The 13,874-nt window shown below is 37.2% G+C and overlaps 1 non-coding gene across 1 annotated transcript; it reads left to right on the top strand.

Annotated features, from left to right (window-relative positions):
- The first annotated feature begins 12,697 nt into the window (after positions 1-12,697).
- On the top strand, positions 12,698-12,770 carry Trnar-ucg (transfer RNA arginine (anticodon UCG)). The gene has a single exon. It is a non-coding gene; the product is annotated as a tRNA-Arg (tRNA).
- Positions 12,771-13,874: the final 1,104 nt, after the last annotated feature.

The following is a 13,874-nucleotide window of genomic DNA, read 5'->3' as shown; positions in this document are numbered from 1 at the left end:
GCTTTACGAATCATATGTAATTGCTGTTTACATAGTACGATTTTTTTTGTGTAATACTTATCTTGTTCGCAAACCGTAAATTTTCTTGTAGTATTTGTCCGAAATCGTTGTAGTTACTCGGGAGGATTGGGTAAATATTGTCCAAACCATATGCTTTACGTGATCTCCCAGGACGAAATGTTACTTATTATTAAAGCACTAATTAAACTATATGTGTAATTTTTTAATAAAAACATAATACCAGAAAAAACGGCTAAGTAAAGTTGTATTTATAATAAACGATACAGTCCTTACCTACTAATTTGAAAAAAATGCAAAAACGTTATTAAACTGGCATGGAATTCGTTAGTAATTGGCCAAAATATTACATACCTACCTGAAGTGACTTTTTAATAAAAATTTGTTAATTTTGGGTTTTTGATTTGATTGAGCCCAGTTATCTTCAAAAGAATACCTTTTCAGCGGATTTGTCTTATTTCTAATTTAAAGATATCTCTGTCGATGCCAATCGGCGCGATTCGGGAATTAACTAGATCGAAGATCGACGAAGATTAACTAGATACGATATAGGAAAGATATGTGACGTCCCACAGGTAAAGGTACCTTATGGCGCTTGGCGCTTACACTATTATTAACGCCGCTCCAATATTATTGCAGCGCTATGCGACGTAAGCGCCGGCCGCCATAAGGTACCTTTTTCTGTGGAACGTCACATTCACTATTTCATATCTATTGAATATTTAATTAATTCTCCGAATCGCGGCGCCAGTCGCGATAAGGTACCTTTTGCAGTAGAACGTCACATATCTTTACTATTTCATATCTAGTGAGTATCTAATTCATTTCCCGAATCGAGCCGTATGTGTACTGTATCGATTCCCCACTACCCCACATGAGACGGCCCTACGAGCGTATGTTATCTACACACACAGAATACAAGCTATTCTTAACCAAGGCGACGCGGATTTGCCTGACAAAGCGCTCGACGCGTCTCGGCGACACTTGGGTAACCACAGTTTGGGATATTTCGAGACTGTCCTGCGTAAAATATTGGGTTATTGACATATATTGTTCCTATTTTCTGAAAAAGGGTAAAATTGCATTAGGTACACGTGTACCACTTGCACTATCCCACTAACCCGGGGTTAATCCGTTAAACCGTCAACCTAGTGTCAAATGTACTGGTAACCATTCTGCAGGTTTAACCGGTTAACCCCGGTGGGATGTTGCAAGTGGCTGTTACAATATTATAAAACCATATCACTTTTTTCAAACGTCTACATATCCTCATTATGTCCTTAGCTATCGGGAGAAAGCCTATTTGTCTTGCACCATACAAATCACAACAAAAAGAGACAGTCCCGACTTTCCCCAGCCGCACAGACACCCCAGCGCCGCGCGCACAATGCCGCAATAATATAATCGGCGACGCCACTTGCCATTAATTAAATTTAAAACCCGCCGGTGTGCGAGCGCCTTTATCGCGCCTGTATTGTTGTTCGTTCGCGTTTTTATATTAGATTTGATTTTGGAACAGACATTGTGGCGTCAGTTTTGACAGGAAATGGGACAGTGAGTACATGTAGCGCTTTTTAATGTAAGTATTTGGGGGGAATCACTAGAGCCGGACCAAGATAACTCTGCGTCGCATTTGTAATGACTTAATTGACGAAATGTGTACTTACACTTGTATAACAATGAACTCTCTCGTATAAATTAACTTTGCAACCGATTTTAATACATCACAGTGAGGCAGTGTCATTATTAACGTCATATTTTATAGATATTGACATAAGTGATGACAACACCACACATTGTCATTACAAATGCTAGCTTGGTCCGACTCTACCAATCGGATGCACTTGAAAAGAAAATTGGAATTTGTTAGTATGCAAAATCTGGTCACAGTCCTAATCTTTTTAAACTCTTTTGTCATTTTCATTTGTAACACCTTATACACTACCTTTGACTCGTTACAAACGAAGAATGCCATTGTGACAGATAATTAAAATCACTACACCCTCTCTACCTTTTTAATGCCTCCAATACGGTATTATACCTAATCTATAACAGTTGAACAGCGTCAAAGATCGTCACAACGACATTCGCCACGGCTGCCCAAAAAACCATCGGACCGAGCATTCCTTGCCACCATTCCACCATGGAACTTTTTTATAATAAAAAAATCTTTAACACTAACTCCCAGTGACGAAGCAAAAAAATTTGATACCAATTTATTAAACCCCAGAATCGGACCGCGCGCGCTGACGTAAATTTTTTGTCAATGAATTTAAAAAGTCAATCCAAGATGGCGGCGAATTTATAGGGTTATTTTTTATGACTTCCTGGTCTTTTGGATGTTTTTTGTTGTAAATGGTGTTGTAAATAGGCAGGTGGGGTGATTAGGCAAACGGTGGGTTGTTAGGCAGTTTTGTTGTCAATGAGGCTTTTATGGCACCGCGGGGTGAATGAGAAAAGGTGTTTTGGTGTTTGGAGCGATTTGGGTGCGAATAGTCTTTGTATCTATTTATTATAGGATTATAGGTTTTTAACAACTTTCGTTCACTGTATAAATTTATACACAGACGTAAGTAGACACAATTACACGCATTCGTGTTGACATAATTGATAAAAAAATGTTTACTACGAGTACCTAATAGGATGAGCTAGGCTACTCATGAAATGTTCATGTGAAAGGTTTTCTTTTTGCACACTTCAACTATCTTTTAGTAGGTATACCTAAGCATAATTCTAATTATAATAAATAAAAGCGTAAATTTTAGTCACTGTGAGATAGGGCAATGATCATTGATGGCAGAGAATAAAAACGAAACGTCTTATGTCACAATGTAGTTGTCGCTTAGGGCCTTCTGTGTCAAGACAATACATTTTTTTTAAAGATTAATTAAGTATTTAATGTGCAATTTATAAGTATTTATAAATTTAATTTTATTTGTTAGGTACAGAACGAAGGCCGCAAAAATATTTGACACGATCTTATTTGTAGAGCCATAAGAGCGTGTCACATATTTTTGCAGCCTTCGAGGAGTAACATATTATTGCAGGTATATAGTACCCTACTAGCAAAGAGAATAGATATTATAGAGGGGTCCTGTCATTGTAAATTTTGTAGTCACAATAAATTTAATGCCATCGACACAGGACTAAAACTCAAAATGAAAACATAAAATTATCAAAAAAATATATGGATAAAATGATGTTTTATTTTTATACATGAACATGGGTCGTTCATTCACTGATATCTACGTGTTAAAATTGTTAAACATGAAATGGTGTTGTCACGCCATAGGCCAAAGCTGTGTGCGCCATCTATCCGGGATTTACTTTTTCTTGATTTCCGAGGCACGTTTTTTCCTTAGACTTTATTCATCTTATACGAAGTTACATATGTCTTTGCTACTATTAATGGTATATTTAGATACAAACATTTTTGCATATTGGCTTTATTTCGACTGAATACTGATTCTCAAACTGTATTAAGACCTAATTGTGACTTATTCTGGCAAATAAACATTTCTATTTCTATTTCATCTCAATGCTTTCGTAGTCACTGAGATCGGGTAGTGACCATAGAGAGAACCAAACGGCTTATGTCGCAATGTCGTCGCTGTCGCTTAGGACCTTCTATGCGAACACAATAGAAGCAATCACGGATCCATTGTGGTAAAGTTTGATTCGTGAGGTCGCCAATTACTGAGCGTGCCTCGGCGGATAATTAAAGCTTTTTAATTGATTTGTTGTTCAGCTTCCTTGAGGGAACTATAGGAAAACATAAAGGTTTGTGTTGACGTAGCATTACTGCCCTTATTGCAAAACAAACGGCAAAAGTAAAAAGGTCTAGAAAATCAAAGGTAAGGTCCAAATTTTATGTTAAAGGAAAAAATGGAAAAATTTACGCTTCCGGCAGGACTTGAACCCGCATCCTCCACAATCCGTGTGTTGCTCTTAGCCAATTGCGCTACAAAAGGTAAGGTGTTGTGTTATTAAAAAGTGGACATAAAGTTAGTGAATAATCCTTTCCCATCGTATTTTTATTAGGTACTCATACCTAGGTAGGTACTCATAATCTTTGTAGGTATTATCTTATTACAAAGAATTGTAAATAATATCAATAATATGACACCACACATGAAGAAGGTAATCGAGTCTGTTTTCGGAAACGAACGACGTTCGTACCTACAAAAAATACTAAGGCCCGATTCGGATTATGAAATAGACATCTATTAGACGTCTTTTAGACATCACCAAGATACCTACGATAACGACATGTTTAAGATCTAACCTGTCAAATTTGACATTTGCGCGATTCTGGAGATACTCTTGAACGATTTCCACAGGATATGACTTAGAGATCTAACTCACATGTAATAGATATCTTACTCTATCTAATGTAAAAGTGACATTGGTTGCCCTGCAAAAGAGAACTAGTTGATATCTAAACTATAACATATCTAGAATGGATCTAGTACGTGTCGTCTCTTGTGAATATCTTGAAGTTCGAATACGGCAGTGACTATAGTAATAGTAACATGACCAATAAGAACGTTTCCTACTTTCTCGGAATTGATGGGAAAAGATTACCTACCTAAGTACCTATTCACTACAGAAATAGTTATTTACCATACAAGTGCGGAAAAGAGGAAACGTTACGTTTACAGTAGTGCGGGAAAGATCACTTTCCGTGCGTAGATATGTCGAAAGTTTACAGGGCCATATGTAATACCTACTGTAAAACGTTGTAGAGTCTGTGCGGAAAGAGAAGAGTCGTGGAATGTATGGGGCTCAATACATTCCACAACTCTTCTCTTTCCGCACAGACTTTACGATACACGTGCGAATAGATAATTCTTTTCCGCACTTGTATCGTAAATAACTATTAACGAACTACATCTTTAGGTTCTTATTTTCTACATCCACCGCATATACTAGTACACGTAAATAGGGAGGTACTTAACCTACGTAGAGTCATCACTAAAACATTTATTACACGTTCAAATCTAAAATATCGAACCTTCAATGCATCCATATAAACAACCCACAGAAAAAAAAACATATTCATAGAGAACTGTCAATTTAAAACCGATCAAAGCTGCCGGTTGCCTTCAAAACATCTGCTACCAGTAACCATTCAACCGAAAATGAATTATGATTCCTTGTAAATAAGTTGAAAATCGATTGAGAGTGAAACTTAAGTGGGTAGCTCAAAAGATACGATCTTTTTTCAAACATTCTTCAAACTACGGGTGGTCAATTAGGTTAACATTCTCGTCCAATCGCGTGAAGGCGGTGAGATGAAACAAAGCGGGGGGCGGGGCCTGCATTGTTCGGTACAATGGGAAGACAGTCGGTCCCTTTGTGCGCTTTGTATGGCTCATTGTTGCCCATTGCGGGGGTGGGGCGTGTGTGCTGAAATATTTTTGTTTTTGGAGGCATTTGATTGGTCGGAGGAAGTCAGTGTATGTGGTTAGACTTAAGTAATATACGAGACTTTGATTCTCGTGGTGGTTATATTTTTTATATTTATGTAGTACAATTGTACATAAACAGAAAAATCGGTATTCTTCAATATCTAAAACAATCAGTCTCTTTGTGTGGTGGCTCTACAACACAACAAAATGACAATACTTAAGTGTTCTTTAGAAGAAAAATTCAATAAGGAATTACAGTAAAATCTCCAGAGAAAGAAGAATTACACTCTCCCAGACTGGGATCATTTCTTATATCAGCTCAAAATCGAAAACTGAAGTTATCATAAAATATCTGAGAAGCAGTGTTCGTTTATATTCAAATGTTATACGATTATTTTATATGCCTATTTATAGGTACCATTAATGCTTTTAATTTATAATACTTATACAAATGTCGTAAACCAGTCGTAACTCTTAAAGGCCCTACCATTTTGAACACCAATAACTCCTAAAAATGATCGTTAGCTTCTGCGCCCCCGTATTGGTCACATGTGGTAAAATGAAAATACGTGGGTGAAGTACTTACGTAGTTACTTGTATACTTACTCTACGCGGGTAGAGTACAGTATCAATCACATAGTTGGTCTGTGGCATAAATGCGTATGAAACCAAAAGTATCTGTCTCCCTTGATTATTTTTTAAATAATCTGATTGAGAGAGAGGTATATCTCGACAGATCGGTGTCAAACGTATCTATAGCCTGCAAATCCTGCAATAGTTCAATTTTTTTATACATGGTGGCTAAAAATAACTGCATTCTCGTTGCCAGGGAGGTTTTGGGATAATACTGAGCAACTTTTACTATTGGACCAACCACGAAATCGCGAAAAACTGTTTGGCTGTTTAATACATTTTGGCTAGTCTATATATTAAACTAACATAGAAAATTAAAGCACGACGTCTAAATAATATATACTTAGGTATATTAAGGTAAAAACAAAAACCCAAGATTATTCTAACATGTCAACCCGACTTCAAAACAAAAATAAACCTCAAAAGTCTCAAAACGCAACATCTTAAAGCCAACCCACAATATGAAACGACCCCGTACACTTGAGGCCCTCAATCATTAGTCCAATTTGTGCACTCGAAGCCCCACACGAGGACCTCTAAACTCATTCCGAACCGTACACACCCGAAGTAGACAACCAGTATTACTTGACTCACAGATCAAGTACAAAAGTCAGAGTTCTCGAGTTCTCGATACACTGGCTGACTCGAGAATTAGATTCTCGTGTATGGGAGTCGCGCTTCTAATGGCCTCAAGTGTAGGATTTGGCTGCGAAAACGTTTTGCTACTTGGGAGGCTTAGTTATTTCAATTTTGTTGCATTAGGAGTAGGCGGGTTGTTTAGGTATATCTAACTACCTATATACCTTCAATTTCATACTGTCCTCGCCGATTTCCACCACGGCCACTGTTGTAACTAGGTACTGATTAATGACAAGCACGTTCGTGAACTTAGCTCTCAGCAGCCGATCCGATTATAACCGATTTTAGCAGCAAATATCCAGCCACATCCTACAGTGCCTACCATGCATAACATTGCCTAACTTAAATAAACGGTACCTAGGTAATTAACTTAAGACTGCACGAGATTTCTGAATAATCCGATTTAGATAGCTGTTTTGTAATGGATCATGGTCTTTAAGCCAGGCAATATCGGGCAGTGGTTGGGCATGATACGCAATGTTGAAGAATTTGCGGTAGGTAGGTACCTACTCCAACGCTACCTCTATCTGCTTAGACTTTTCGAGTTTTCAGTAGGATATATTCCTTTCACTGGGTTGGGTAGTGAAGTACATACACATTACCTTCCTACCAATTTTTAAAACGCGAGGAAAAAACAAAATTACATCGTGTTAGGTTTTAATATGTGCCTGCTACAGTTTTTTTAACGACATTTTTCTAATGAATCTCATAAGAATTATTTAAGTATTAAATAGTAAACATGTATCAATGTAAACAGTCTTCTAAAATTTACTGTAAATGTAGTGTATTTAGTGTGTGTTTTGTAAATTATAAGTTATCAAATTCTTGTAATTTCTTACCTAATATACTCAGTTAAGTAGGTAGCCTACAATCTACATTTCTTATGATGTTGTTGTGTAGGTACACATATAAACTGTAATATTAAACTAGAAGTATTCATAAAACGAACTAGAATCTTCGGAGCTATACGATACGAGTACGTCAGGCGCGGCACAGGCCAGACAATGATATCGATCGGGCCCGCTCGCATTGTCCGAGCAATACGTCGCCTGACGAAGTTGCGTTTACAGTTTTAACTGATGATTACTGTATGCAATAGTTGAACTACAGTAGTCGTCGATTATTTCAACTAATTGGGACACACTGCCGTATACGAACTTCAAGATATTCACAAGAAACGACACGTACTTGATCCATTCTAGATACGTTATAGTTTAGATATCAACTAGTTCTCTTTTGTAGCGCAATTCGGGCAACTAATGTCACTTTTACGTTAGATAGAGTAAGATATCTATTAGATGTGAATTGGATCTCTAAGTCATATCCTGTGGAAATCGTTCAAGAGTATTTATATCACCAGAATCGCGCAAATGTCAAATTTGGCAGGTTAGATCTTAAACATACCGTTATCGTATCTTGCTGTTGTCTAAAAGATGTCTAATAGATGTCTATTTCAAAATCCAAATCGGCCCCCTAGACTATATTCTGTGTCTTTAAGTATGTAATTTAAACAAAAAGTAAACAAAATCTACCCTCAAATGGCTCGTTGAGGGTAGATTAAAACATACTTACACGATCAAATTATGGATCAAATGATGTAGATTAAAGTCAAGCCGTTCAGTTACTGATCTGGACGGTTTTGTAATTGGTCAGTTAACCAATAAATGTGAAAATAGTCGAATGCTTTTTCATACATTTTTAATCGTCTATTTTTAATTTGACGCTAATTGAGAGTTCGGATACCTAAACCAGGCGTGTCTCACTGCACGATTTCGTCGCTTTGCTACAGGTAGCTAAAAGTGCATCCGTTCGGCCCCAATTTTGGGGTTTGCCATAAGCTGCGCGTGGCGCTGTCGCCACCTAGCGGTCATATCTGTGCTGAACGTAACAGACACGTTTTGTTAGAGAGTGAGTCTTCTGTACTTAGTACTATTATTTATTCTGTGCCTAAACTAAACCAGTGTTCGGATAATCGAGGTGCTACTGTATTATACCTACCTAATATGTTACTTTATTCCGTGTTATACCTAATATGTTACTTTAGGTACTCCTCGAAGGCTGCAAAAATATGTGACACGCTCTTATGGCTCTACAAATAAGATCGTGTCAGATATTTTTGCGGCTGTTGTGTAACATATTATTGTAAGTGACTGTACCACACACATAGAGGGACACATGTTTCTTATTTCGTTCAAAAGTTGTAGTTAAGTAATTTTTTTTTTGCATTAGAATGAACTCCACAGAAGTAAGCGTGCAGTTTTTATCCGGCTCTTTAATTGTTCATAATAATGGAATTACCTACCATATCTAATGTAACTAATGTAAGTACCTATTACTCGTAGCTTGGTCAATACTCATCATTATCATTTATATACCTACTTTATACCGCAAAACGTGGCCATTTGAAACCACAAGCATACTTCTGGAAAGTTCTTTCTAATGCTAATAAACGAAGTTTTTACCTACCTAAAACTCTTTTAAGAATCAAATAATCCAAAAGAATTAAAACAAGGACATACATCTCTTTATTCGTTCGTTCTTGGGATTAGTTGCTAAACGGACCCCAAGCTCCCGTGAGCCGTGGCACCATATAGCACATAGCCGGGACAACACTAGGGATAATTACGATGATTTTAGTTCGTGATAAGGCTACTTAGAAATATTTCGATAATACATATAAGATGCAGTAATACTTAGGTATGCAAATGCATTCACTACTTTTATATGAGAAAACAGTACCTATATAATTATGTAGTAATATTTTGATATAAGTACCTACGTAGACATAGCTTTTCCTCAAACATTTTTTGTAAAAAAAAATTCTTTCTCTTTTTGACGCAAGCTTTCGTCGCTGACTGCATAAATAACATAAGTATTTAATTTCGACAAAAATCCGTCTTCTATTATGTACCTACCCACCTATTATCATACATTCATAGTATAGTAAAGGTAACATTCCATTTCTGGTCGATGCTGCACTACTGCTCCGACACGTCGATGTTAAGGTGGCCACTGACGAGCCTTCCAACAGTCCAAATAGCGTTGCTACAATCCAAAATCGGCCCGTGAATGTCAAAAACGTACAATGTTTAATATTAGGATGCCGTCCATTTGGATGAATCCATTGTAACGGCATCCATTTGGAAGGCTCGTCAGTGGCCTGTTTTATTGTCAATTTCCATAGTAAAATAAAATGGATGACAAGACAATGACAGTAGTGCAGCTGTCGTTGGAAATGGACTGTTACCTTCACTCATCATCTCATCAAGATGACTTTAGCGAGCTCAAACTTGAAAGGTTGCGTTTTTTCGACAAGTATTAGTATCAAAACAATACTAACGTCGTTGAGAATGCAAAATCCAGTAAGTATGTGCGCGATTTTAATCAAATTAATTAATACCTTATGTATTTTAGATAGAGCGCTGGTGGCCTAGCGGTAAGAGCGTGCGACTTGCAATCCGAAGGTCGCGGGTTCAAACCCCGGCTCGTACCAATGAGTTTTTCGGAACTTATGTACGAAATATCATTTGATATTTACCAGTCGCTTTTCGGTGAAGGAAAACATCGTGAGGAAACCTGCATACATCTGCGAAGAAATTTAAAGGTGTATGTGAAGTCCCCAATCCGCATTGGGCTAGCGTGGGGACTATAGCCCAAGCCCTCTCGCGCTCGAGAGGAGGCCTGTGCCCAGCAGTGGGACGTATATAGGCTGAGATGATGATGATGATGATTATGTATTTTGTTGCTAGGTAACTATTTGTCAATCAAAAATCGAGCACATAACGGATTTGGCATTCTCAAGGACGTAATAATAAATTATTTTCTTCTATTCGGTTCTACAAATTCTACAAAGATTACGACAAATTGACCGCACTACTATAATTAGAGTTGCCCTCTAGTGAGACTATTTATAAACTAATTAGATTTTGATTAAAGCGCCATCTATACCTTCCGCGTTACTTGTGAACGATGTAAAAGTACATGACATCGGTAATGTTTGCTTGAGTTTCAACGTATACTAAGTAGTTACTGCATATAACGGTAGATGGCGCTAAACCACATTATTTTGAGAGTGGACGAAGTGTGAATTGATCACGTGGTACTTATGTGAAATAAATGAAATAGGTATTGTATTATCATGCCGCGATCAGAAAGGGATTAGAAATAACAGATTTCCATACACTTACGTCAAAATCAATATGGATTGACAGCTATCTCAATCCCTTTCTAATCGCGATTCAGTAATATTATAATAATTAATGTAATGGGCGCAGGGCAGCTTGTGGCGAGCTGTTGGGGAGTAACGACCCCACGGACCCGAGTGCTCCCGAGAGTCGGTCAGGGTCTCCGTCTCCGGCGTGTCTTCGTCGGTCGGAGTGGAACCCCAAGGGGACCCGTAGGACTCTCAGCTCTGGCTTGCCTTCATTGGCCGTCCAGAGAGGAGTCGTTAGAGCTATATGCTCCAGGGGTGGAAGTGAAAGATGCATAAGACGCGAGTTGGCACAGTGGCTGGTAACAGCCACTGGGTAGAAAGCGGCGCACACCTCTCGACACCCCTGAGCCGCTCACACCGATGTTGCTCCTGGTCGTCTTTACGACGGCAGTTTCAGGGGCCCATCTAGTCAGCGGCAAGTCACCGCCTGCCTCGATGACGGTGTTAACATTGTTATGGCAGGTGTCCGGACCTCTTTACAATAGCCCAGTCTCATAGTCCACCTAAACTTCAATCCATAGACCGGTATACTGTTCTCTTTTTCTACAATAGTCCCAATGCCTGCTGATACCGGTTCATGGGTGTCTATTGTTGCACCTGTGAACGGGTTCCAGCAGGCGTTCTACATGACATTAAAGCTCTCCAAAGGGCCTCTACCTGTTGGATCTATATCCCCACGCAAGCCTATCAAAAGACCGGGATTTACAGGCCCGTGATTCCAAAAAAGGAGATACAAATAATGTAATGGTGTACAGTCACCTGCAATAATATGTTACACAACGAAGTCCGCAAAAATATCTGACACGAAAGATAGATAGAGAAATATTAATTTTATGACTAGGTACTTAACAAATTTACAAAAGACGGATTATTCATAAAAATTAAATTTTATTATAATGATACTTATGTATCATAATATAAATTCGTGTAGATTAGGTAGTGTCAAATAATTTATATTGTAATTTCATATTATGAAATAAATAAATCTAAATCGAATCATACAAAAATAGCATTCTAAAGTTCATTACCTCGCAGCAAACTAGTATAGAAAACCAAAACATAAAAAATAAAAGTATAATTATATCATGAATCATAATATATTTTTATGAAACGGAAATTGTAATAGTACATTTCGTTGCTAGTGCGGAAGGTATGTCATTACTTCACGAGTACCGAGATATCTTGCCACGAGCCGCAGGCGAGTGGCAAGACTCGGGACGAGTGAAGAATGACATTTCCGCACGTGTATCGAACGACGTTTTTTAATACAGTTGCGAAAAAATAAGAAAAACATTGTTAATCGTACACTAAACAAAAGTGGTAACAGTGACAGCTCGGTTAGACGTCGTCTTTAAGTATATTATATCTATGGGCGTTTGGCAGCTATTCCGTTCCATTCAGTCAACTTATTAAGAACGGAATTTTCAATATTGAATATTAAAAAATAAACGTGTTATAATGATGAAGAGGTAAGTAATTAAATATGAAATATGTAATATTTTTCGTATTCTTACATTAACGGTAGGTTTTTATGCTGATTACGACGTTTAAAGGAAACTAATATTAACACTCATCAATAATAGTCGTGAATTGGAACAAGTATAAATTTAAAAAAATTGGAAAAGTAAAAAGCACTAGTTCGAGATAACCAACTTTCCGCACGCTAAACAGCTACGTAAAGTAGCACTTTTTGAGCAACTGTATAAAAAAGAGTTTTCCACTCTAATGTGTAGTGATCGATTATTTTAGTATTTCAACCGTATTTTCGCCTACATGGTACAAGGACCGTGTGGCCTAATGGATAAGGCGTCGGACTTCGGATCCGAAGATTGCAGGTTCGAGTCCTGTCACGGTCGCATAGTTATCTTTTTGGTTTCATAATTTTAGTACACAAGGTTTAGTTCTTCTATTATTTTAATAAAAATAAATAAATTATATTTCTGTATAGTGATACAGATATTTTTTTCACACTGAACCATGTTAACTCAACATTAGTATTTAATTGTATAAAATATTGTGATACTCTTATTGTATTCGACTAAAAGATGCTTTTGCTAATGCAATGTTTACTAGACAAAATAACTATTAGCAGTAAAATAACATGACAATGTAAATATTTGTAATTTTTACTTTAGCGCCATCTCTACCATGTGAGCTGAACTAAACACTATGGAAAGAAATATTTAGAAGCAGCCTCTTTAAAAGCTAGGGTAACAATGATGGTAGTTACAAACTATTCCGCTAGATGGCATTAAACACAAATATGTTAATCAAGGTACAAATTTTATTATGTATTAAATATGTATATCGTCATCTACTGTACCTTTTAATGTATAGGTCATGTATACATGTTTTTGGATACTTTTTCCATGTCAATATTTAATACGTTACTAAGTACAAGACAAAAACATACTTTTACAAGTAAAAAAAAAACGCAGCAAAACAGTGAAAACGAAAATAAATTGATAATGTAATGAATGACATTAATGACCGAAGCAAAGAAGTAACCTACTATGAGAAACGTCTAAGAAAGTAATAAACATTTCTTTTATTTTGCAGATTTTATTCTTCAGAACTTCTTTCTTTCAAGCAAAAACCACGTCTATAACAGGCGCCACAGAATAAATAATAGTATGTACTAGGTACAGACAACTCACTCTCTAACAAAACGCGTCTGTCGCGATCAGCACAGATGCCACGCCACGCGCGGCTTATGGCAAACACCAAAATTGGGGTCGAACGGATGGACTTTTAGCTACCTATCTGTAGCAAAGCGACGAAATCGCGGAGTGAGCCACCCCTGCAGGCGCTACTATTGTATTATTATATTAGGCGCTATTATTGTAAACATACTTACCTATTATATTGTAAATTAAATTAAAATAGGTATTAATACACTTTATTGCACACATTACATACTCGTAGTTTACAATAAAATTAATGTACAGTAACATAAACAA

The sequence above is a fragment of the Cydia fagiglandana genome, chromosome 4, assembly GCF_963556715.1.
Source record: "Cydia fagiglandana chromosome 4, ilCydFagi1.1, whole genome shotgun sequence".
Lineage (NCBI taxonomy): Eukaryota > Metazoa > Arthropoda > Insecta > Lepidoptera > Tortricidae > Cydia > Cydia fagiglandana.
Note: the sequence above shows the minus strand (reverse complement) of the source record. Positions and strands in the feature narration are given on the sequence as shown.